This window comes from Salvelinus sp. IW2-2015, linkage group LG5, assembly GCF_002910315.2.
Source record: "Salvelinus sp. IW2-2015 linkage group LG5, ASM291031v2, whole genome shotgun sequence".
Taxonomy (NCBI): Eukaryota; Metazoa; Chordata; class Actinopteri; order Salmoniformes; family Salmonidae; genus Salvelinus; species Salvelinus sp. IW2-2015.
The window spans coordinates 1,902,911-1,930,717 of NC_036844.1; the positions used below are offsets into that span (position 1 = coordinate 1,902,911).

Genomic DNA, 27,807 nt, shown 5'->3' on the forward strand with positions numbered 1-27,807 from the left:
GACATAAAACAATGGGCCTCAGGATCTTGTTTGTGCAATCAAATTGCCATAGATAAAATGGTATTGTGTTCGTTTTCCGTAGCTTATGCCTGCCCATACCACCACGGGGCACTCTGTTCACAMYGTTGACATCAGCAAACTGCTCACCAACATGCCGCCATACACGTGGTCTGCGGTTGTGAGGCTGTGTTGGAAGTACTGCCAAATTCTCTGAAACAACGTTGGAGGCGGCTTATGGTAGAGAAATGAACATTAAATTCTCTGGCAACAGCTCTGGTGGACATTCCTGCAGTCAACATGCCAATTGCAAAATTCAAAACTTGAGACATCTGTGGCATTGTGTTGACAAAACTGCACATTTTAGAGTGGCCTTTTATTGTCCCCAGCACAAGGTGCACATATTAATTATTATGCTGTTAATGATTATGCTATTTAATTAGCTTATTGATATGCCACACCTGTCAGGTGGATGGATTATCTTGGCAAATGAGAAATGCTTACTAACAGGGATCAAAACAAATTTGTGTGCAACATTTGAGAGAAATAAACAATTTGTGCATATGGAACATTTCTGGGCTCTTTTATTTCAGCTCATGAAACATGGGACCAACACTTTACATGTTGCGTTTATATTTTTGTTCAGTGTACGTAAGACATTGGCTCGAATATAGGTTGTGCCTTTAGATTACAAAAAAATGAACAACTATGTAAGAATTCATCAACCCTAAACCCCGGCCTGGTCTGTTTGGTCTGTGTCGCAAGCGTTCCCGGATGTCTCGCGATGTTACGCGTCTGGGTTTAGAAACTGTGTTTTTACCACCTGATACCAGTGATGGTGTAGGCTTACATCAGCATGTTGTTTGTGCAACAGTATCTTCTAAAGAAAAGATTCCTTGATTCCAACAGTTCACCCAAGTGTTTTGATCTAAATCGCAAGTGAAATCACAATTTCAATATTTGGTTAAAAATAAGGCTTACATTTTTTTGCCCATATCGTGCAGCCCTACTTGGCAGTGTGGAAATGATCTCAAATGAGTGTAGGCAATGCAGAAATGTATGAACATTATTTCTGGTTGAAATTTGATTCAACAGTATAAAGCAATCAGAATGGAGAAAGCCCCATTCAAATCACTTACAATTGATTTGATTTGTTGCCACCCCAGGGTCATGCACTACTCATAAAACAAATGTATTAAAAAATAAATAATAATAATCTCACAATTCTATTTGTATTGCGATTCGAGTTCAGATTGGCTTCAGATTAGCATCTATGAAGTCTGATTATTAATGTTGATGGCTTGTTGGTCAGCGGTCTGCCTTTTTCCTTTCACAAGCACACACACACACACACACACACACACTGATATTGCGCATGGAGAGACCGATTGTCCTGATTGCCCCCCAAGAGCTAGCATGGCTACGGAGAAGATGGGATAAGTGGAAAGGGGGATGAGAACAGGGGGAGAGTAGAGGAGGGGATATTTACATCAGCTCTGAAGGGGATCTAAGGGAGGAGGGAATGCATCGCATTTTCTTCATCTGGCAACAATTGTTGGTATAACTGCACCCACACACTGTTTTCAGTTCAGTGGTGTAGTGTAGTGACTTCTCTGAGTTATCTCTACTGACCAGTGTTGTTCAATACCTTATTGATCAGTCTTGAGTCTTGTGATCTTTTGAGAGACACATTATTGTGTCTTTCACTTTCCTGATGCTCAGTCACTAATGCACAAACATAATGATTGGCCTTAGACTTTTGATTCCAGTGACCCTCTGTGACCCTCTCACACCCTCTGGTGTGAACTAGTGCTGGGAATTGCCAGGGACCTCACGATACAATATTATCACGATACTTAGGTGCTGATACAATATGTATTGCGATTCTCACAATTCTATTGGTATCGCGATTCGATACTGTGATTTTATTGCGATTTGATGTTCCAAACATATTGCACAACATATGTCTGCTGGAGAGGGACAAGAAAGATCATTCACGGAAATAAAAGTGCTGAAAACAAATTGGCTCCCTATTTAAAAAGAAGATGGAAAACAAGCTATGTTGGAAAAATACTGGAGTTTGGTGCCGGTACAGCCAACAAATGCAAAAATAATATTGCGATATTGTCAAAACAATACAATATATTGTCAAAAAGTATTTCCCTGTATGTAACTGTATCGATTTTTCCACCCATCACTAGTATGTACCTCCCTCCATCTTTCCCAGCATCAAGAAGGAGGGTAGTGCCGGTGCCCCAGGAACATTAGGAGGGGTTGAAGAAGATGAAAGGGTCGTCACGCCATCCACAGGACAGAAAAGAGGAAGAGATGAAACCTGTTAGAATATAAACAAAAAGGAAGGAAGTAGGAATGATTAAAGTCAAGTGAATTGAGTCTGAAGTGAAGGTCCTAAGACCATACCCAGCTAGCACCTAACGTTCTGAKAACCATATGTTTCTTAGTGCTTGGTGAGAGCGTGGCTGTCCTATAGATATTTTGCATACAACCTTCCCACACCGTTCTGGGAATGGTGCAGGTTAGTTGCTTAGCTTTGGAACATTCTAAGCAAATTTAAGTAACTTGACAAAATAATGTTATTTTCTTGGTATTTCATTACTTTACATTTTTGGTAATATTCTAGGAACATTCTCCAACTGGTTTGACATTGACATGTTCTCAATTAGTTCAGTGAATTTTAAGAAACAACTTTCTTCTGTGGGAATTGTAATACTTCTGCATAACGTTTCCTACAGGTTAACTCATGGTTCTATTTAAAGTAATGTTCTCAGAAAATTAAGACACTTTCCATAAAAACCACAAGAAAACATTGGTAATGTTCAAAGATTGTTCTAAGAATGTTCTTTACAAACATATACATTCCTTTCTCAGCATCTACAAAACTCTCTTTATCCTCATTCATGTTAAGTGTGTAGGCTGCGCACACTAGTTGGCCACACTTGATCTTAATGAGTGCGTGTTTCCTTTGAAAGGGGGTCTATTTGAATAGACTAAAATGAACAGCTTTGTATGAGTAAAAATAAAAACATGTCATGGTAGCTCCATCCTAGAGGCGAAGTGGATTAATTCCATGGATGGACAACAGAAAATCATAGGTTTGAATTTCACTGACGCCGAGCCACAATATAAAATAAATGCTTTGCATGATTAATGCCAAAGCAAATGGATTTCCGTGTGTCCTATCTGTGCCTGGAGTTCAAAACAGTTAACCTTGCAGTCTAATTGAAACATTAATTAAAACTTTCAGGGAACCATAGTAAAACGTCCTCAGAACCTCCTTGCAACCTAAACATTTAAATTCCCAGAACAGGAGAAATTTTACTTCTGTTCCCAGAACATTTTAAAAAACGTTTTCAAGTTGAACCTTTTACTGCAGTAGGCTAATTCAGGGCCACACAGAGTGATTCTTGGTAGTCTTAAACAAATCTACTTTGAAACAAAAGTATACACCTCACACACATGGTTATGGGCTCAAAAAAGAAGAAGACACCTGTACCATGTTAGGTATAGAGTTGAAATGTGTTCAATTTTGAGTTTGCATCCCAATATTACACTGTATATACATCACAGAAGACTGAAATATAACAAAACTGATTTACATAGAAACATCGGATTTTCGTAATTTCTTTTTAATTCATCTTCATTAATTATGAAAGATATGAATAACGTTCCAGCCATGTGGCAGGCTATTTATTAAGCAAGATTGTAGAGCTGGGCGATATGGACCAACATTCATATTGCGATAAATTGCCTGATTTGATGCGATAACGATAAATAGAATGATACGTTTATCATTCATGTACACCAGTTTTTTTTATTCTCCTTTAAACTTCTAGTAGTTTGAGGGTTGTAGCCATCAATTGTCCCATTAACAATCACCCATATTAGCAAACTTATTTAATTTCAAACTCTAGTTTAGGCTACTTATCATAATGAATGATATCAGCAAAATGCCGGCGATAAGTGATCGGTATGGTCGGTGTCGATTATTTTCAGTTTATCGTCCCAGCTCTACCCTAGTGCACTAAAGAGACTAACGTGTGTTTTAGTGGAACAGGTGTCTGCATGTGTGTATGTTTGAGTCTGTGATTCTGAGGCTACTATGATTGTCAAGCAAGTTGATTACCTCATCATGATCTCACCATTGCTCATTGCTGATGGGGATCCATACCCTATGTGCCATGGTTTGCAATATGAAAGCTCAGTTATGTCCACAGACTTTCTTCTCCACTTCTCTCTTGCTCTCTCTTCTCTGCTCTTCTCTCTCCATGAGTGCTGAAGGAAGCAGCATTGGCCTTTTGGGAGGGGCAGAAGAAAGGGAAAGACTGATAAAGTTGGATTGGTGGAGAGGAGAGCTCAATCTATTAGTGTTCAACTAAGAAGTAGGTGAAACGAAGCCACCGGGCAGTGAGAGAGAGGGTGGAGATGAAGAATGACCAATCGCTTCAAACACACAGTCATTCCACTATACGCTCACACACACAACAGTAGCACATACACAACAGCACACTCTTAGCGTACACAAAAACGTATCACAAAAACTCTGTGTTTCCCTCAGAGCAACCTTATAGCAACCACATTTGATTYCCTCCACTCCTATGTGAACCCATTCTCTCAGAATGTGAGGAGTTACTGTGTGCTTCCCTGCCGTCCTTTGCCTTTAGGCCTATATTAGCTGAGTCAACATGGCTTCATGGCTTCTCCCTGTCTGTTCTGTTGTTTAGTCGGGGACTTCTCAGGTTCTGAGGTATTGGAGGTTCCCTGTTGTCTCCCAGCTGCTCTGCCTCAGCCCTCATTCCTCCTCAGAGTTATTGCCCCTTCCAGAAACTACCCCTACCCTCTCCCCCTGAGGCACTTCATGTATGTCTGAAAGGAATAGGACTAGGGGCGTGAAGCCCAAAAGCCTACAGCCAGAAACTTCAGCCTAGAAGTCAGACCAACAACTAGGTCTRGTAACTAATCAATTTGGTATTACAGTAGATCCACCTTGCCCTTGGCTAAGCTAGGTGGAAAGTTTGCTGTAGTGCTTATACCTAAAAAGTCTACATTAAGTTTTTAGGGAAAAGGAACTAGGTGTTGTTACTGGACAGGGCCTTTGTCTGCGCTCTGCTGGCTTCACTCAATCACGGTTCGGTTCAAAGGTCAGAGGTGAAGGGGTGAGGTGGTCAACCAGCACCACTGTCCAGTCTGTGTCCCGTTGCACTAGGAAGGTGGGAATGTCTACATGTGGGAATGTCCAGTCTCTGTGTGTGGGAATGTGCAGTGTTTGTGTTTTTTTTGTGTCTGTCGGTATGATGACTTGGAGAATTCCACAAGGCTGGCCTCGCTCTTTCCCTTTACTGCTCTGTTATCCCTCCCTCTGTCTACTCCTTTCTCTTGACTGCATAAACACACACTCCCATTCACTTAGGAAGTGCCAAGCTATCAGCTCTCTGTCGGCACCACTCTTTTTTTTACATTCAGCCTACTGAAGCTACACTGGAGGTATTTACCCACTGGGAACAAACTGGTTAAATCAACATTGTTTCAACGTAATTTGTCAACGTATTGTGACGTTGAATCTATGTGGAAAATACATTGKATTAGAAAAAATTTATCAACGTAATTTTTTTTTTTTTGAAGGTGAAATTTCAACCACGAGATTATGTCATCATGGTAACCAATTTTCAACATAGACAAACCGTTTAAAATACGTTGAATTTGTACCTTGAAACAACGTCAGATCTTCAATGTAATATGCACCATAGGAAAATAAACAAAAGGCTGGTCAGCATCTTCTACTGGAGAGTTGATCTATCTACAGCACCTCCTACTGGAGAGTTGATCTATCTACAGCTATCCCTCTGGTCTCCCATCCAGGGTTCTAACCAAGCCAGCTTTGATATTTGCCACTGCCTCTTACCAATGTGCTATCGTGAGAAAGATTTTTGAGAAATCTCCACTTAATAGATGAATTCCCACTGGGCACAAACATCAACGTCTAGTTCTGATTTTCATTTGGTTGAGTTGTCAACTAACGTGAATTCAACAAAAAATGTCAACATGTCATTGGATTTAGGTTAAAATTGCAATGAAAAAAAAGACAAAATTGCCATACGTTGATGACTTTTTGCAAATACAATTATCCACGTTGATTCAATGTCATCACATCGATTTTTTGGTTGTTAAAATGACATGGAAACAACGTTGATTCAACCAGCTTTTTTCCCAGTGGGCTGTTGCTATTGAAGTCATTCCAAATGGTAGGTTTAACAGAGCAAATGAAATGTAACCATACTTTATCAATCATACATCATCAATGATGCAATTTAGGCCTAAATAGAATTTGGGAAGTCATGGACAGCTATTGTTTCAATTCAACCCAGGATTCAACTAAACATAGACAATGCAAATGGAATCTATAAGTTAATAAAACATATGTTGGATTCACATCTCTATCAAAATGAAAGAATATGACTAAACCAAATCAAACTGTATTTAAAGTGCATTTAAAGTTTGATTTGATTTAGGCCTATTCTTTAACTTCGTTTTTTGGGTTGAAATGGAGATGTGAATTCAACATATAAATTATGAATTTGTTGGCAAACTGGAATTAAAGCCACACTCAGTGGCACAGATTGAACTATCCAAGCAGAAGAAGCAGCCTCCTTCAAATGTTGATATTTGGTTACGTCGACAACCAAACACAATTCAATATCACTTTTGTAATAGCCTATTAACCTTTTCACGTGTGAGTTCCAAATATCCCTAACGGTCGCACCAGCGTGAGTTTTTCTTATGCGTGTGATGTCAGAATGCATTCACTGTTACAAAATGTGATTGTTACGCAACAGGACAGTTAACCCGCGGTGCCCTCAAACCGAGACACATGCTGCCTGCTAATTATCTATAGGCTATATTTCAACTTGCCAATTTTAAATTMTTTTCTAACAATTTTTTTTTTTCTAACAACAGTTTGAAATGAGATGTGTTCCACCTCCTCATTAATTCACATAGAAGTTGCGCATTTCACTGTTGTGGACAATTTATGTTTGAGGCTTTACCAAACTGGAAAAACTTCTCTCTTCAATGACAGCCCAAGCACCTCCCCAGTGTTTCCCCAGATCAAGTATGCAGACATTTGCACAGTCTAGCACAAACTTTTCCTCCCTGGCACATGTTCTGGCTGGTGCTCGCATTGCCTTCATTGTTGTTTTGCTTACAAATAATAACTGTGGACATGTGTGCATTCCAATCAAAGTAAGTGCCTTATTTTCTGTATCATGCATTCTGATTCTTGCATAGATTGTAATGGACACATACTGTATGATGTGTGTAAAATATGTTTTTAAAGGTTGTACTGATTATGATGCGCTAATGCTAAGCTATTTTCCAGTGTGTGGTGCCATGTTTGTTGAAATTATAACAATGCATTCTGGGTGTCACGTAAACATCTGTCAGATCAAAGATGTTATAACAAAATGAGGTGAGGGATGGTTCACTCATCTTTTGAGTAAACTTAAGGAAGTGAATAAAGGGAAGTGAATGATGGTAGACGACACACCCCCTTCAGCATGCATACTGCAAACAGACCAAACTCATCTTGTCTCCTCTTCTTATCTCTGGTTGACCCAAAAAAACAAACATGGCTGCATGCACAAACTACCCATTGTCTGATTTTTGTAAAAAWAAAAAAAACTCAATTATTTCGATCAATGGTGATGTGATACATTGTAAATAGTCTTTTCTATTAGCTAATTCATATTATTGTTTCTGTCAGCCTAGAGTTAGCTAAATATGACCGCTTGTGTTAGGTAAATCTTTCCTCAGCCATAGGACTAATGTAGCCTAYATTTTCCAGTTTGGATGATTGTGTTATGGTGTCACCACTTCTGTGAATGTMTGAACATYGCATCCAAACATAAACTGGTCACATTCAGGACATAACTTTGTAAGGACTGTGTTTGTGCTAAATGTTTCCATGAAAAAAACAGTGTGGCCAGCTCGAATGCTGACTGTTGTGTCAATTGAAACTGGACGTTCTAAATAACTGTTCTAATCACACCAGTTTGAGCGTACGCTGCAGGGACCACTAGAATGATCACACCCRTGTGTTGGTACGCATTAACAGCTTCTACCCCCTAGCCATAAGACTGCTGTACAATCGTACCAGTACCTCCTGTATATAGCCTCGTTATTGTTATTTTATTGTGTTACTTTTTATTTTCTATTTTATTTTTTACTATAGTTTATTTATTGAACTGTGTTGTTGGTTAAGGGCTTGTAAGTAAGCATTTGACAGTAAGGTCTACACCTGTTGTATTCGGCACCTGTGACAAATAACATTTTATTTTATTTGAAAGGTTGTAGGGCTATGGAGATCTTCACAATTGCTATAATAATCTGCGCAGAATCTCGAATGGTATTGATCACTTGTACGACGTTCTCTAATAATCTCAATTGCAATCTGGGTCATTTGGCTGTGCTAGATGAACCACAGTGATAACACATTGTTGTTGTATAAATAAACAAAAGATCTGCCGCTGCATTTTCATTTGAACTTTGTTGTGGTTTTAAATGGTTGAAAGTGCAGTGATAGCACAACTAAACAAAACATCTGATATTGGTTTTACGTTGGAATTTGGTTGTGCTTTTAGATGGTTGAAAGCATAGTGATAACACATTCAGAATTTGAGTGGGTGAAAATGGTTGTAATCTCATTGATCAACATATCAACCAAATATTACCTAATTATTCACATTAAAATTACATGGTGTGCTCAGTGGGTAGTCTCTAGCATTTACGCTCTAGGAATGTCTGTATATGTATGTGTTATGTAACACAAAACATTGTCTAAGTGTTTGTTAAACATTGTCAAAGCATTTGTAAAGCGTTTTCTAATCGTTGTTTAAGCGGTGTCTAAGTTTGTTCTCTATGGGTCTGTCAAACTGACACAGTCAAGTTTTTTAACTGTTAGAGGAGAGGGATATGGACTCTGCCTACGGAGCAGTTTACACAGCTTCTGGGAAATGGGAATTGGGCTTACCCTCGTATTATATTTTCTCTTTATTCCCACACTCTCTATCTCTACTTTACCTGTTGCGATCTGTCTCCGTTTTTCTGTGTGTGTGTTCGTGAGTGTGTGTGTGTGTGTGTGTGTCCTCTTCCTTCCTAGCGCCCAGGCTGAGATCTATTGGAGTGTGTCTCTAATGAAGTAATCAATCAGCCAGCCACGTGGGTTGTTCTGCTCTGACGTCCTGTGTGTGTGTGTGGCTCGAGGATCACCAAAGGTTAATGAAGGGACTACTGGGAGGCAGGGAGGCTTTCAAAGAAAATACATCAGCACCACAAAGGACACACACACAGGCATTTTCTGTGACGGTCTTCCAATTCACCCTAGCCTGGTCCTAAGTCTGTGTTTGGGCTGTCTTACCAACTCCTATGGTATTGCCGTGCGACAATGACAGTAGCAGTTGGCAAGAAGGCACAAACAGATCTGGTACCAGGCTATATTCACCCCAATAAGTCATAAAAAATAGAATAGTCCGAGAATTATTCGTCCTTTTCCTATGGCTATAAGTGGATTGCATCCTAATCCATATGTACCCCATGTTGACTATCGAGTTCTACTTGAAGACAGCTGATCAAAAAGAAGACAGCTGATCAAAAAGAAGACAGCTGATCAAAAAGAAGACAGCTGATCAAAGAACCATACCATGTTGTTATTCCCATGGTGTGTTTACATTGAACAATGTCCAATATGCCTAGCGTTTAATTACAGCGAGTGGGAATATGGGGTGCAGATCAGATTTCTCATGGTTTAGTTGAGTCACAGGTGGCTGGTAGCCTTTGGCATGACCTTAGTTGGATAAGATTGTCATGTACCTATGTCCTGTAGTGCCCACATTGGCATTGGGCTGAAGTGCACACTGGCATAGACTGGTATACCTTCCCTCAGTCTCCGGGTGCTCTTGTGCTTTCTCTTTTGTTTTTGTCTTGCTATCTCCTCTTTCGGTTTTTCCCAAACTCTCCATCTATCTAATCTCTATCTTTCCTTCCTGTCTGTGCTCTCTATCTATCCATCCTCCTTTTTTCTTCTTTGTCTCTCTTCTCTCCATCTCTCCATGTTTTGTATTAGACACAGGCTGGCTGCATGTGGTTCTAACTGTTCTGTGTCTGATGTCATCCATTGCCGTCACTGTAATACTATATAGCACCAGAGGTTGGAGTTACAGTATGACCTAGCCTACATTATGCAACAGTCATGTGCTCCTAGGACCATGTCTTGGTCTATACAGACCAGTTTGCCTGACCAACACTGGGAAGAAAACAAGACACCCACAACTAGGACTGTTACGGTGACCATATTACCATCACACCGGCGGTCACGAGTCATGATCGCAGTCAAATTCCACTTGACCCCTTAGTCACAAGGCTTCCCCTAAACTGCACTCTGATGTTGCTGGTGATCATTAGTAGCCTACCAAACCAAATTGCCTAGTACTCTATTGTCCCTCTAATCACTCAAAAAATCTATACAAATGTAATCGAAAATCAAATTAAACACCTCATGAGAGCCCATGAGCTCATGTTACGCAACATTTCTATAGGCTATACAATTGCGTAAGAAAACCGAGTGATGGCCTCTATTGAAAAAAGGAGAATCCCATCAGGCCTACTATATTTATTTCTCAACTTTCCAAATATTAAACACATTGCTTCGCTTTACAACAAGAGTATGGCCTACCTGGCTGGCATGAAAATAAACCACGGGAAACGTGTCCTCCATTCGCTATTTGAGTGCATAGATGACATGGTTTTCCCCCCCTGCCCCTGTTCTGAGACAGGTGCATGGTCCATTCTAAATAAAAACGAATTTCACACATGTATTATTTAGTGTACAGTGTCTTCGGAAAGTATTCAGACACCTTGACTTTTTTCACATTTTGTTACGTTACAGCCTTATTCTAAAATGGATAAAATATTTTTTTCCGTCATCAATATACACACAATTCCTCATAATGACAAAGCGAAAACATTTTTTTTTTTTTTTGCAAATGTATTAAAAATAAGAAAACAGAAATATCTTATTTACGTAAGATTACGACTCGAAATTGAGCTCAGTTGCATCCTGTTTCCATTGATCATCCTTGAGATGTTTCTACAACTTGATTGGAGTCCACCTGTGGTACATTCAATTGGACATGATTTGGAAAGGCACACAACTGCCTATATACAGTCCATTCAGAAAATATTCAGACCCCTTCACTTTTTCCACATTTTGTTACGTTCTAAAGTGAATTAAATGTTTTTTTGCACACATAAATCTAAACCCCATAATGACAAAGCAAAAACTGGTTTATTGATTTTTTTGCTAATTTATATTTTAAAAAATATCACATTTACAGAAGTATTCCGACCTTTTTCTCAGTACTTTTTTGAAGCACCTTTGGCAGTGATTATAGCCTTGAGTCATCTTGGGTATGACGCTACAAGCTCGGCATACCTGTATTTGGGGAGTTTCTGTCATTCTTCTCTGCAGATCCTCTCAAGCTCTGTCAGATTGGATGGGGAGCGTCGCTACACAGCTATTTTCAGGTCTCTCCAGAGATGTTTAATCAGGTTCAAGTCCAGGCTCTCGCTAGGCCACTCAAGGACATTGAGACTTGTCCCGAAGCCACTCCTGCATTGTCTTGGCTGTGTGCTTAGAGTCATTGTCCTGTTGGAAGGTGAACCTTTGCCCAGCAGGTTTTCATCAAGGATCTTTCTGTACTTTGCTCCGTTCATCTTTCCCTCAATCCTGACTAGCCTTCCAGCCCCTGCCGCTGAAAAACAGACAGCATGAGGCTGCCACCACCATGCTTCACCGTAGGGATGGTATTGGCCAGGTGATGAGCGGTGCCTGGTTTCCTCCAGACGTGATGCTTGGCATTCAGGGCAAAGAGTTCAATCTTGGTTTCATCAGACCAGAGAATCTTGTTTCTCATCGTCTGAGAGTCCTTTAAGTGCCTTTTGGCAAACTCCAAGCGGCTGTCATGTGCCTTTTACTCAGGAGTGGCATCCGTCTGGCCACTCTACCATAAAGGCATGATTGGTGGAGTGCTGCAGAGATGGCATGTCCTTCTGGAAGGTTCTCCCACAGAGGAACTCTGGAGCTCTGTCAGAGTGACCATTGGGTTCTTGGTCAATTCCCTGACAAAGACCTGTGTAAAATAAATAATGCATTTTTTGTGATGGTGTAGGCTATATTACATTGATTTAGTATACTTTTTTAAATGTAGATGTTCCAAAGGTCTGCATCAGTGGCTTGTAGGCTACGTGTGGAAGTCAGGAGTTGCTAAATATGTTTATGTTAATTAACGGTCAATTACCGTGAGACCGGCAGTTACTTGCTGCCAACCTCATCCTCTGTCTAAGACATCCTTTCTGATCTGAGATCCCAACGTACTTAACATCAAACTAAATGGCATTAACTCTAAGCTCAGTGCGAAAGGTGACAACCCTGGAAAATGCCTGACATCAATAACAAGATAAACATCAACACGGGGTGCCTGGATGAGGCACAGGGGTGAATCCTATCCATGGAAAACTCACTGGCAGATGCCATGGAAACAATAGCATCTGCTAGAAAGAAAATGGAGCATATGGAAGAGAAAACAGAGGACCTGGAAAATAGGGGGCAAATGAGGCATTTTCAGGTGATTCAAATACCCAAACGAGTTCAGGATTCTTCACCAAGAAGCCCTGCGACACTTCAAAACTCCCGAAGAGGCAAAATGGTTTTTTGAAGGACAATCCTGGCCACTGAGAAATGGTACCAATGACAAAAAGTGATTACTGTTATTACTATTGGAGGTAAGACAACATATAGCCGCCATTCAATGACCTACCCGCCCCGCTAAATGTCATTATAGATGTCTATTTTTATTTATATTTTTATTTTGGCTGCAAGAGGGACAGGCCCTATAGCCTACTAATGTTTCAGCCTACTTTTATTTCCCCTTTTATGTCAAGTGAGAAAATAAACCATTTCAGTCTGTTATCGTGTCTGTAGAATATAGGCTAATTGGCAGACAAGGTGATCAGACACTGTCAATTTATATTAGGCCTATAGCCTACTTTTTAATTTGTATTTATAATTTTCACATAGGCCTTCACCATTGATAGCCTGTCAATTACGACCCATCTACAGACCTAACGAGAGGCTCAGTATGTCAATTTTATGCCTATGGTTATGACCGCCTTATCCTGTTGATATTTTATTTTAATAATAACAAACAACTTATCCTATCCTCTTAGGGACTTGCTCCCTCATTTCAGTTTTATTTAGTCCAAATGATTATTGACTATGTCCTTTGGGGGATGTATTTGTAGGCTGGGCTGCTGATTTTATTGATTTTATTTCTCCCTCTCATTTTTACTGTGGTCTGGATGAGGGTTACGTTGTCATTTACATAATGCGGGGCAGAGAGGATGATGCATTTTTCTCTCTCTCTCTCGGGAGATGTTGTGCGTTGCGAACTGTTCGCGTTTTTTGGAACGCAGAATTGTGACTGAGCGTGGGTTTAACAGATCCAACAGGATATGTCGAGTTGTTTGGGAACTCGGCTGGGGTGTTCAGAGATTGTTATTTTATGTAAACCGTCTCTTTTTCTTTTATGTGATTGCAGCTGTAACTATTGTCCACCTATACCCAAAGATTACTTTCACTAGAGTTCGATTACTGTTCGATGACGTTGACTAGTACCTTAAATCTACTGACATGCAACTGTCATGGTCTAGGCCATGCAATGAAACGGGAAAAAATACTATGTGCTCTAAAAAAGGAAAAAGCAGACATTGCGCTATTACAAGAGACGCACCTCTGTGATGCCGAATATGCTAACCTCCGCAGAGCCTGGGTGGGACAGGTGTTGTAACGATAGTCTATGTCGTCCTCCTCATCGGACGAGGAGAGGCGAGAAGGATCGGACCAATATGCAGAGTGGTTAGTTTCCATGGTAATTTAATAGACACGAAAACAATATGCGATACAAAATAACAAATGAAACTACCGTGACAGTCCCGTGTGGCGAAACACTAACAAGGAMCAAACACCCACAAACCACACGTGAAACCCYGGCTRCCTAWGTATGATTCTCAATCAGGGACAACGATTGACAGCTGCCTCTGATTGAGAATCATACCAGGCCGAACACAAAAAACCCAACATAGAAAACACACATAGACAACCCACCCCAACTCACGCCCTGACCAACTAAATAAATACAAAATAAGGGAAAATAAGGTCAGGAACGTGACAGGTGTGTGTATTTCTCATCTTTCAAATCTTATAGTAGAGGCATAGCCAAACATATCCATAAGCATGTTCCATTCATAATTGACAAAAACATATCTGATCCAGAGGGGAGATTTATTCTGATAACTGGGTCACTGTATGGGCAACCAGTTACTGTCTTAAACATATACGCCCCAAACACGGATACTCCTGCTTTCATGTCGAAACATTATAACCCTGTTCAATGAGCATTGTGTTTCCTTTGGCGTGCTGGCTGGAGATTTTAATTGTACCCTCAACTCAACTCTGAACAAATAATCTCAAGCCCCCACCGCAAACCCTAGATCTGCAAAGATGTTGAACTCTCTTTCTAAAGAGATGTGACTGATAGATATCTGGAGAGAGACTAATAGCTCATCTACGGACTATACATACTACTCCAATGTCCATAACACCTACTCATATAGATTACTATAAGGAATCAAGGTAAGACCCAGATGCAGACACGTCGAATTGACAATGGTTCAATATTCCAACAGGGGCAGGCAATAGACAGGTCAAAGCAGGCAGGGGTCAGTAAACCAGGTGGGGCAACGGTACCGGACGGCAGGCAGGGTCAGGGTAGGCAGAGGTCAACAAACCAGAGGTGGGGCAAAGGTACAGGTCGGCAGGCAGGCTCAGGGGCAGGCAGAGTGGTCAGGCAGGCGGGCTCAGAGTCAGGACAGGCAAGGGTCAAAACCAGGAGGGCGAGAAAAAGAGAGACTGGGAAAAGCAGGAGCTGATAACAAAAATGCTGGTTGACTTGACAAACAAGACGAACTGGCAACGGACAAACAGAGAACACAGGTATAAATACACAGGGGATAATAGGGAAAATGGGCGACACCTGGAGGGGGTGGAGACAATCACAAGGACAGGTGACACAGATCAGGGTGTGACAGATTACATTTTTATCCCAAAAATGTTAATAAATTATGCCACTTGTACAGTCGTTCCCATAGCACTTTCAGATCACGCCTTTGTCCGCCTCCAGAGGTCAAAGAGCTGGAAATTCAACACCTCCTTGTTATCAAATGAAGCATTACATACATTGGTTACTACATGGATTTGGGACGCTGCCAAAGCCACACTAAGAGGTCATCTAATTGCATATGCTTCCTCAAAGAAAAAAGCAAAGAAAGCACACAGGTTAGATCTTGAGAGGGAGCTGGAACACTGTGAAAAGGTACATAAGCAATCCCCAGACAGCGCCTCCTGGAGTCAACTTAAAGCAGCCAAAGCCAATTTAAACATGGACTATACTCGGGAGATAAAAAAAGTTGTCTTTACTAAACAGAAGAGTATAGCAATTGGCATAGCAGATTGCTTGCCTACCAATTAAAAAATTAGCAGTCAGAGCGTACAATCATGGCCATCCGAACAGCAGATGACGAGGCCACATCTGATCCAAATAAGATACATTTAACTTTTTATGATTTTTACTGCAAATTATATACTTCTGAGAGAAAACATACGGATGCAGGACACCATTCCTTCCTAGAGGGAATCGTGCTACCAAAACTATCAGAGACCGACCAAACAGATCTCAACTCCACCTTCACTCCTGAGGAGGTTCTAGATGCAGTTATTTCCATGCCACCTAACAAGTCCCCAGGCTCAGACGGATTTCCCAGAGAGTTCTACAAGGGTTTTTGGCCCCAGCTTTGGCCCAATCCCGTGGTTCATTGCCTCTAAGCTCAATTATATTCATTAATAACTTTAGTGAAGTGGTCAGCATAGCCAAAACCTTTGTGATTTACAGAACCCTACTATCATGGAAGGACTGTAAGAAATACCTTGGAATTTCCTCCCAAATACTCRCCTATACTGTAGTATGCAACCCAGACTTGCCAAAAGCCCTGAGTGATGAACTTTAATCTTTGGCATACTCTAGGGACCAAGTCCTTTTCAGAACTTGTTTCACCAGAACACAACTACACTGAAATCCTTTCAAGAGCTCTGCAGTGAATTCAATGTGCCAAGATCATTAAAAAATATATACTGTATATCTTCAAATTAGACACGTAATTTCCTCATTTACTTCCAAGGGGAGTTTTAGAGATCAGCTGAATGAAGTTGAGACCTTCTTGCTACAGCACAATCCATCAAAGTCAAAATCTCCTACAGTATATCTATAGATTCTGTTCTGAGAATGTGGGCTCCTCCTTTACTCCTTTGAAAATAATCTGGGAAAAGGACCTTTGTCTGACTATCAGTGATGAGTTATAGCGGATGTTTGCGTCAGGGTGTACTGCTCCTCTACTAATGTAAAAATGAAAAAAATAATAAAATAAAATAATAATTTTATTACACTCCAGTGAGACTCCATAAAAATGAATATGGACATTTCCCCTGATTTGTAAAAGATGTACCTCTGAAAGTGGAACCTATATGCATGTATTTTGGATTTGTAGAGAGATTACCAGATTTTGGCAATCTRTACATACTGCTGCACAGAAAATATTAGATGTACAGTTTGATATGAACCCGTGTCTCTAATGCCCAGCAGGACTTCTTGATCCAGACAGAGACATGAGTATCACATACTTTGCTAAGAAATATATTCTCCTTCTGTGGACTTCTAATCCTTCTCCTACATTTAAAATGTGGATTGACCAGATTGTTGACTTTCTTCCTCTTGAAAAGCTCACTTATGACCTCCGCAAGAGACAGCCCAGGTTTTATAAACTCTGATCTCCGCTACTCAAGGTGTGTTTCAAGGTGTGGAGGTGTGTTTTGGGTCATTGTCCTGTTGAAAAAAAGTGTGGAGGTGTGTTTTGGGTCATTGTCCTGTTGAAAAAAAGTGTGGAGGTGTGTTTTGGGTCATTGTCCTGTTGGGAAAAAAATTATAGTTACACTAAGCGCAAACCAGATGGGATGGCGTATTGCTGCAGAATGTTGTGGTAGCCATGCTGGTGAAGTGTGCCTTGAATTATAAATAAATCACTGACTGTGTCACCAGCAAAGCACCTCCTCCTCCATGCTTCACGGTGGGAACCACACATGCTGAGATCATCCGTTCACCTACTCTGCGTCTCACAAAGACACGGCGGTTGCCGCGGACTCATTAGACCAAAGGACAGATTTCCACCGGTCTAATGTCCATTGCTCGTGTTTCCCATTTCTCGTGTTTCTTGGCCCAAGCAAGTCTCTTCTTTTTTTTGTGTCCTTTAGTAGTGGTTTCTTTGCAGCAATGCGACCATGAAGGCCTGATTCACGCAGTCTCCTCTGAACAGTTGATGTTGAGATGTGTCTGTTACTTGAACTCTGTGAAGCATTTATTTGGGCTGCAATCTTAGGTGCAGTTAACTCCAATGAACGTATCCTCTGCAACAAAGGTCCTCATGAGAGCCAGTTTCATCATAGTGCTTGATGGTTTTTGCGACTGCACTTGAAGAAACTTTAAAAGTTCTTGAATTTTTCCAAATTGACTGACCTTCATGTCTTAAAGTAATTATGGACTGTCATTTCTCTTTGCTTATTTGAGCTGTTCTTGCCATAATACGGGCTTGGTCTTTTGCTAAATAGGGCTATCTTCTGTATACCACCCCGACCTTGTCACAACACAACTGATTTGCTCAAACGCATTGAGAAGGAAAGAAATTCCAGAAATGTACTTTTAACAAGGCACACCTGTTAATTGAAATGCATTCCAGGCGACTACCTCATGAAGGTTGAGAGAATGCCAAGAGTGTGCAAGCTGTCACCAAGGCAAAGGGTGGCTACTTTGAAGAATCTCAATTATAAAATATATTTTGATTTGTTTAACACTTTTTTGGTTACTACATGATGTGTTATTTCATAGTTTTGATGTCTTCACTATTATTCTGCAATGTAGAAAACAGTAAAACAATAAAGATAACCCTTGAATCAGTAGGTGTGTCCAAACTTTTGACTTGTACGGTAAGTCATTGTTCTACAGTACTGTACGTACTGTGTGTATTCCAAGTTTTCTTTCATGATATCTTTCCTGTTTTCCAAAATTCTAAGAAAGCTTAGAATTATTCTTACCCCTACATGGTTCTCTTACAATCACATTTGAAGATAATTGTGAGTGATTTCAATCTCTTCCATGACCCCCTTGTTCTCCCTACGTCACTTGAAAGGATTYCTTGGGGGTCTGTTCAGAAGGGTTCAACGTTACACATTCAAAAATATTGTGTATTCTCTGTTGTGCAGAATTGAGCATCATGTCAGCGCTATTCACTGCATTTCTTTCTGCAACGTTCTGAACATTTTACACCAATGAATACACCCCAGCTAAACGCTGGCAGTGTGTTCAGCGGATGTTTGGGTGATGCGTGAGCACTCTATTGGATTTTCCTGATTTGCTTCCGCCAGTTATGTTTTCATCATGTTTTTCAGTCTGGCTCTGGTTACCGTTGATGGGGTCCTGGAACTCGTCGGAATTGTTAATGAGAGACTTTGTAAACAGGTCTTTCCTCTCACTTCTCTCTTTCCCCATACTCTGTCTTTCTGCTCTCTCTCTTTCTCTCTCTCTCTCCCACTCTATTGCTCTCTGTCTGTCTCTTTCTCTCTCCTAACTACGTAAAAAATACTATAGTATACTATTGTGTAAATACTATAGTATTCACTGTAGTGTTTTTGCGGACTTTACTGTAGTTTGACTGCAGTATTTAATGCAGTATACTAACGTAGCCTGTGACGCGGTTAGCCCTTGTGGCTGGGACCACGGATTGTCCAGCTTGTGACTGTCTAGATCCCTGCAGCTTCATTAAATAGTACTCGCAAAACACCAGTCTCAACGTCAACAGTGAAGAGGCGACTCCGGGATGCTGGGCTTCTAGGCAGAGTTCCTCTGTCCAGTGTCTCTGTTCTTTTGCCCATCTTAATCTTTTCTTTTTATTGGCCAGTCTGAGATATGGCTTTTTCTTTGCAACTCTGTCTAGAAGGCCAGCATCCCTCAGTTGCCTCTTCACTGTTGATGTTGAGACTGGTGTTTTGTGGGTACTATTTAATGAAGCTGCCAGTTGAGGATTTGTGAGGCGTCTGTTTGTCAAACTAGACACTCTAATGTACTTGTCCTATTGCTCAGTTGTGCACCGGGGCCTCCCACTCCTCTTTCTATTCTGGTTAGAGCCAGTTTGCGCTGTTCTGTGAAGGGAGTAGTACACAGTAAAATCTTCAGTTTCTTGACAATAATATACAATAATAAACAATAATATACTGACGAGTTTCAGAAGAAAGTTGTTTCTAGTTATTTTTAACCTGTAATCGAACCCACAAATGCTGATGCTCCAGATACTCAACTAGTCTAAAGAAGGCCAGTTTTATTGCTTCTTTAATCAGAACACAGTTTTCAGCTGTGCTAACATAATTGCAAAAGGGTTTTCTAATGATCAATTTGCCTTTTAAAATGATTAACTTGGATTAGCTAACACAACGTACCATTGGAACACAGGAGTGATGGTTGCTGATAATGGGCCTCTGTACACCTATGTAGATATTCCATTAAAAATCAGCCGTTTCCAGCTACAATAGTCATTTACAACATTAACCATGTCTACACTGTATTTCTGATMAATTTTATGTTATTTTAATGGCCCAAAAAATTGCTTATCTTTCATAAATACGGAAATGTCTAAGTGACCCCAAACTTTTGAACGGTAGTATTCAGACCCTTTGCTTTGAGACTCGAAATCGAGCTCATGTACATCCTGTTTCCATTGATCATCCTTGAGATGTTTCTACAACTTGATTGGAGTCCACCTGTGGCAATTCAATTGATTGGACATGATTTGGAAATACTCATACCTGTCTATGTAAGGTCCCACAGTTGACAGTGCATGTCAGGGCAAAAACCAAGCAATGAGGTTGAAGGAATTGTCCATTGAGCTCTGAGACAGGATTGTGTTGAGGCACAGATCTGGGGAAGGGTACCAAAATGTTTATGCTTCATTGAAGGTCTCCAAGAACACAGTGGCCTTCATCATTCTTAAATGGAAGAAGTTTGGAACCACCAAGACTCTTCCTAGAGCTGGCTGCCCGGCCAAACTGAGCAATCGGGGAAGAAGGGCCTTGGTCAGGGAGGTGACCAAGAACCCGATGGTCACTCTGACGGAGCTCTAGAGTTCCTTTGTGGAGATGGGAGAACCTTACAAAAGGACAACCATCTCTGCAGCACCAATCAGGCCTTTCTGGTAGAGTGGCCAGACGGAAGCCACTCCTCAGTAAAAGGCACATGACAGCCCACTTGGAGTTTGCCAAAAGGCACCTAAAGACTGTTAGACAATGAGAAACAAGGTTCTCTGGTCTGATGAAACCAAGATTGAACCCTTTGGCCTGAATGCCAAGCATCAAGTCTGGAGGAAACCAGGCACCATCCCTACGGTGAAGAATGAAAACCTGCTCCAGAGTGCTCAGACTGGGGCGAAGTTCACCTTCCAACAGGACAACGACCCTAAGCACACAGAAGTGGCTTCAGGACAAGTCTCTGAATGTCCTTGAGTGGCCCAGCCAGAGCCCGTACTTGAACGCGATCGAACATCTCTGGAGAGACCTGAAAATAGCTATTATTTTGGGGTGTTGCTACAGGCCACCAAGTGCTAACAGTCAGTATCTAAATTATGTGTGYGAAATGCTTGATAGTGTATGTGATGTAAACAGAGAAGTTTACTTTCTGGGGACCTGAATATTGACTGGTTTTCATCAAGCTGTCCGCTCAAGAGGAAGCTTCACACTGTAACGAGTGCCTGTAGTCTGGTTCAGGTAATTAATCAACCTACCAGTGTTTTTACAAACACTACAGGAACAAGATCATCCACATGTATCGATCACATTTTTACTAATACTGTTCTAAAGCTGTGCCCATACCCATTGGATGCAATGATCACAATATAGTGGCTATATCTAGGAGAACCAAGGTTCCAAAAGCTGGGCCTAAAATAGTGTATAAGAGATCATACAAAAGATTTTGCTGTGAGTCCTATGTGGATTATGTAAAAAATATTTGTTGGTCTGATGTGATTAATAAGGAACATCCAGACACTGCACTTTMTGAATTTATAAAATAGCTTTTTCCAATTATTGATAAACATTCACCTGTTAAGTAACTGGCTGTTATAACTGTTTATGTTCCATGGATTGATGAGAAATGTAAAAAAAAATTATGGTTGAAGCTGGCTGCACATCTGACTGGCTGACTTACTGCAAATTTAGTAATTATGTGACTAAACTTAACAAAAAGAAGAAGAAACTGTATTATGAAGCCAATGTCAATGATATAAAGAATGATCGAAAAAATCTCTGGCGTATTTTCAATGAAATTATGGGCAGAAAGACAAATTCAACTTCATCTTTCGTCGATTCAGATGGCTTATTCATCACAAAAGAATTTGATGTTACCAATTATTTTAATGATTACTTCATTGGCAAAGTGGGCAAACTTAAGCAGGAAATGTAAACAACGAACATTGAGCCATCATATTCATGCATAAATAAACTAATAATGAAAGAAAAGCAGGGGAGGTGGGACAGGTGAAACAAACATCCTGGCATAAACAAACTTAGATGGAAGGCTACTGAGGATGGTAGCTGACTTTATGGCCATCTCCTATCTGTCATATGTGGTGTACCGCAGGGCAGTTTTCTAGGCCCTCTTCTTTTTCCTATTTTTACCAATGACATACTGCATTAACTTCTTATGGCTGAAGGGGCAGTATTGAGTAGCTTGGATGAAAGGTGCCCATTGTAAACGGCCAGCTCCTCAGTCTCAGTTGCTAATATATGCATATTATTATTAGTATTGGATAGAAAACACTCTAAAGTTTATAAAACTGTTTGAATTAAGTCTGTGAGATTAACAGAACTCATATGGCAGGCAAAAACCTGAGAAGTTCCACTTCCTGTTTGTAAATTATGGTGGAAAATAAGTATTTGGTCACCTACAAACAAGCAAGATTTCTGGCTCTCACAGACCTGTAACTTCTTCTTTAAGAGGCTCCTCTGTCCTCCACTCGTTACTGTATTAATGGCACCTGTTTGAACTTGTTTATCAGTATAAAAGACACCTGTCCACAACCTCAAACAGTCACACTCCAAACTCCACCTGGCAAGACCAAAGAGCTGTCAAAGGACACCAGAAACAAAATTGTAGACCTGCACAGGCGTGAAAGACTGATATCTGCAATAGGTAAGTCATTTAGCTCCAGTCGCGATCTCTAGCACCACGGCGTGCCAGCGCTGCGCGCCCAGCCCCGCCCGGAACACCCAAAACGTCCAGGCAAATCATTGGCGGGCCATCCGCCCACGGATGACCTACCACAGGATTCACGGCCGACCGCCGGCGCGGGCTGGTCCCCCAGCGCTGCTCATCGCAAGCTCCTGCAGGGCCGCGCCCCATGCTGGCCCGAGTCGCCCTCGCATGCACACCTTCCCGGCAGGCCCGCAGTGACCCTAGCCGCCTGTGAAGTTGCTGGCCGTCCCGCGGCCGGGCCGGCCGTCCCCCCGTCTTCCTACGGCAGCCACCACCGTCTCAATCGCGCCCGCCTCTCTGTTCCCTCCTTCCTGCGCAAGCCGGCGCTCCTCCTACGCGTCCACCTCTACCCTCGTCTACGATGGACGTCTCCGCCGAAGGACAATCCGCCCAGCGACATGCTCCGCACCCCCACCCCCCGACGTTCAGCCCACGCGTTGTCCCGTTGTCTTCGCTGCTTGGTTTTCCGGCGCGCCGCCTCCGCTGATCTTGCTGGCTTTCGGCGGGTTCCGCCGTTTCCGGTCTCACCCGGCGCTGGGGTTGCTTGGCCCTTCCTTTCTGCTTCTTGCGTTTGTTCATTTCTCGTGCCCCCGCCGCGGATCGTCCGCTCTTCCTCTTTCCTCCTGCTTCTTCCTTGTTTGTGCCGGCTGCCCCACGCCCTACACCTCTCTCCGAGTTCCACCTCGGGCGCCGGTGCAGTACATACAAAAGCATCGACGGCTAGCGCTCCCCCCGGCCAAGCCTCCCCTGTCGACGATCTGTGTCTGCCTCCCTCTTGGTCACCAGCCAGCTTCGGGCTTTGACCGCCATTCCCCCTGGTGGGCGGCAATTTCTTCGGCCATGGCCGACACCAATTGACTTCCCGTATCCTGAATCATCTCCCTCGCTCTGGGGCTCCAGCAGCTCTCCCCGTGGGGTCAAACTGATCCAACACGGTGGGAGCAAAATTCCAGAACCATCTCACGGAGGGACCTAGTGAATGACTGCACGAGAGCTGTGCCGACAAAGTACAAAAAGCCTACATCTCAGCAAGGGCAGTTGAAGATGAAAACGTGGCTGGGTCTTCCAGCAATTGACAATGAGTCCAAAACACACGCCGCGTGGGCAACGAAGGAGTGGTTGTAAGAAGCATCTCAAGGTCCTGGAGTGGTGCCTCGCAGTCTCCAGATCTCAACCCAATAGAAAATCTTTGGAGGGAGTTGAAAGTCCGTGTTGCAGCAACAGCCAAAACATCACTGCTCTAGAGGAGATCTGCATGGAGGAATGGGAAAATACAGCAACAGTGTGTGATACCTTGTGAGCTTACAGAAACGTTTGACCTCTGTCATTGCCAACAAAGGTATTAACAAGTATTGAGATAAACTTTTGTTATTGACCAAATACTTATTTTCCACCATAATTTGCAATAAATTCATAAAAATCCTACAATGTGATTTTCTGGATTTCTTTTCTCATTTTGTCTGTCATGTTGAAGTGTACCTATGATGAATTACAGGCTCTCTCTCATCTTTTATAAGTGGGAGAACTTGACAATTGGTGGCTGACTAATACTTTTTTGCCCACTGTAATTAAGGGATGGGGACAGACAGAAGCATTGGGATTGCTCCACCAGAAGCATTGACGCTTCCTTCCGCCATGTTGCTCTTCTTAACAATCCTTTCAGATCTGTGCATAGGGTCTGTGTATGCCTCTAGCACTGATGCAGCTGCCTTAGACGCGCTTCGCCACTGTCGGAGCCGCAAATGCACATGCACATTGCAACAATGTTATTTTCACTTCTGCTTCTTATATTAAATCCACTAGCGTCTTATAACTACACTATAAGTTTGTGTTTCTTACATCTGCAAACACAAGTTGGTATTTTATGAGCAAGTTGGGCCTAAATCTGTTAGCCGCTAATGCGGCCTCGTTTCCTACCCTCTCACAATAACTCCTCCCTGACATTTTTAATTTGTTGTCATGTCAAACACTGTATTCAAAGTGCCCACTTATCATATCTAACTATAGACTTTGAATAATCATTCTATTTCCATTGATTCCAACATTCACCCAAGCTGTTTTGCTCTAAATCGCAAGTCAAATGTCTGATATTTAGAATTCAAGAAAATAGGTTCTAGCATATTTGTTTTATTCCCTTGTCTGTTTGCCTGTGAGCCAATGCCACGAGAGTTAGAAATTGAGACACAGATTATGTGTGGTTAGCAATTCTGAGTAGGTTGATGTGTATGATATGGATGTGGATATAGTGAGAGTGTGTACGAAGTCTGGTATAAGAGTAGAAGTATATAGGTGGTTGGTGTCCAACATAATATAACAACTCTGCCAATTTGCTCATGGTTGTACGTGTCTATGTGTGTCAACATGTAGTGCGTATAGCCTTAATATTCATGATGATAATTGTAATCCATATCGTATCACCATCATAGTTGCATCATAATTACCTTTAACATAATTGAAAACACATCCGAGCATTTCCATAGCAATTGACGTTTCACATGATCATGAAAGAGACCTTGCATTAATCTAGAGACGGCTTCACTACAGTACAAATGTATTCCGTACAATATGTTATTATTCCCCAATGCTCCTATTCTGACATCTTCCCATTGCTTGTTGTAAACAAATATAAWCTTGTAGACAAATACATAAAAAAGATAGACAAACAATAAACACATTAAATTATAAAACAGTTCTCGACAAAAGAGAGAGAGGGAGAGAAGAGAAGAGAAAAGAGAGAGAGTGAGAGAAGAGAGCGAGATCAGGTGTGTGTGTATATGTATAAGTCCGTATGTGTAAGCAAGCATGTAATTGAGTACGTGTGTGCTTTTATCCACTTCATAATGTTCAGATATTTTTACAGTTCCCATACCTTCTTTTATTTGTAACCTGAAGTCTCTGTAGAATTTAGTACAGTCACGGTGTTATGGAGCTGTCTCGGAATAGCTGTCCATCTATAAAGAGTTTGTCCACAATGATAAAGGCACGCTTACCATTCTCCCTTTGTTGTCTTTGTACCGGATACAGTCTCTTAYGACGTTTGTTTATCTCCCTTGGAAATTGGTCATTGAGACCGAATTTGGTACCTTTAAGCTCCCTTCCCCTGCTTTTGATCAGCTCCTTTTGTTGGTAGTGTTCACATTTTGCAATGATCTGTCGGGGACCCTTGGTCTTGTCGCTCCGAGCTCCATGTCTGTGTACTCGGTGGAAAGCCACCTTGTTTACAGTCTCTATATGAAGTTTCAAGGCAGATTGCATGAATTCTCTGATCGCGCCCTCTGGATTATTGGATGCGTCCTCAGGAATCCCAGGGAAAAAAAGATTTTCACACATGCTACGACTTTGTATGTCTGGTAGCGACTCCTTCATCACCCTGTTTTCCCTGAGTCGACAATCGTGGATTTTTACCTTGGCTGTGAGTGTCTTGTTTTTTCTTTGGAGCGTGAGAATTTCACTCTGGCTGAACTCCAAACTCCCCCTCAGGCCTGCTACCTCCTCACACAACTTTGAGTGTACAAAGCTGTCATCAAGGCAAAGGGTGGCTACTTAGAAGAATATATTTTGATTTGTTTAAAAACAAATTGGTTACTACATGATTCCATATGTGTAATTTCATAGTTTTGATGTCTTCACTATTATTCTACAATGTAGAAAATAGAAAATCTGTCTCTTCAATGATGCGCCATCGGACAAACCTTCATAGGTTTTCTTCCGTGGCTCTACAGTAGTCACTGTCACAGCAGTCCTTTGGCAATACAGAGACATAGAATAGAATATTACTTTATTGTCCATCTCACAAAGGAAATTACACATGAGATAGTTTTAGGCAGGAGCACAGGGGCCCTGGAACTAACTAGGATACTTACCAATATCGTCCTCTGGTCTCTTCCTCTTAGAGCAGTAGTTGTCAACCGGTTTCTGTTCCCTTTCTGTTTATCCATAAGGGTTAAAATCCCCTTGTGCGTTTTACCAGTAAGTCTWTGGTCTCATGATTCTTCTCAAGTACCCCTTGTGGATAGGCCAAGTACCCCCAGGGGTCCTAGTACCCCTGGTTGAGAATCGCTGTCTTAGGATGTGCCCTCGCTGGCACTCTCGCTGATCTGGGACCTGCCTGGGTGAGACCCTGCTTGGCTCTCTGGGCCTGGAGCCTCCAGGGTGGCTAGAAGTGGATGATTCTACAGCTCTGCTAAGGCAGGCCTTTGGCACTACAGAGACATAGAATAGAATGGTACTTAAGTGATTTAAGGACATTTATCTTTTGCTATGCTCCCAGTCCAAACTCGCACAGATACCACAAAAACACACTTTTTAGTAGGAACACAGGGTCAGCTGCCCTTAGAGCATTTTAGGGGTTAAGAACTACCTTGACTACTGACTAGGCTACCTACCGAGATCATCCACATCCTCTGGTCTCTTCCTCTTAGAGGATTTTGATTTGATCCCATGCTGTTCGTGCTCCATGACCTCCAGGCTGAATATGAAGGGAATGTTGAATCTGTCTAATTTAGAAWGTGTAATTCTAGAATTGTTTCCAAGACCTGAAAAAGTTATAATAACTGAATTTACTTCAATATTTGAAAATACATTTYTGGCTCAGTAATTCTGCTATCTCTCTTTCTAGTGTTGTGTTAGCTTATAACCCCTACACTCTTCCTTTCCTGACTTAAACTATAAGGCATGGATAGCGAAAGGAGGAAGTGAAAAAGAAAGAGAAAGAGAGGAAGACAGTGAGACCGAGACAGAGAGAGACATTGATGACACGTTGCCTGTAGTCTAGACCAAACAAAAGGGGAAAGATTCTCTGACTAAAAAATCTCACTTAAATGAACAGGGAACTTGTAGCACTCTGCTGACATAGATGGAGTAGTGAAAGTTTACATTTCCTGATTTTTTAAAAAGTATGGCCTGTGTGCAAAATGAAAGTATGGCCTTTGTATGGACATCCCGTTGTTGTCAAGTTTGGTTGTGTAGTACCAATAGTCTTCTTCTCCTCCTTTCGTTCACTACTGTCTTTCATGACTACTGTGTGTTCCATGGTTGTCATGGCGCCATGAGGTAATTTGGTTGGGGTTATTGTCTTGCTGGAAGATCCAATTGAGGCCAAGTTTCAGCCTCCTGGCAGAGGCAACCAGGTTTTGGGCTAAAACGTCCTACTGGATAAAGTTCATGATGCCATTGACGTTAACAAGAGCCACAGGACCAGTGGAAGCAAAATAGCTCCATAACATCAAAGATCCACCACCATATTTTATAGTAGGTATGTTTTTTTTTCAGTATATGATGC

At 41.6% G+C, this 27,807-nt stretch overlaps 1 protein-coding gene and 1 long non-coding RNA gene across 3 annotated transcripts in view; one reads left to right on the top strand and one right to left on the bottom strand.

Moving 5' to 3' along the window:
- On the bottom strand, positions 1 to 25,960 carry LOC111963783 (uncharacterized). The gene is made up of 3 exons (XR_002877297.3): positions 25,517 to 25,960; positions 4,142 to 4,310; positions 1 to 2,332 (listed from the first exon to the last, which is right to left on the bottom strand). It is a non-coding gene; the product is annotated as an uncharacterized lncRNA (long non-coding RNA).
- LOC111963782 (early estrogen-induced gene 1 protein) overlaps positions 1 to 27,807 on the top strand; it is a 70,672-nt gene that overhangs the window by 15,465 nt on the left and 27,400 nt on the right. The window lies entirely within an intron of this gene.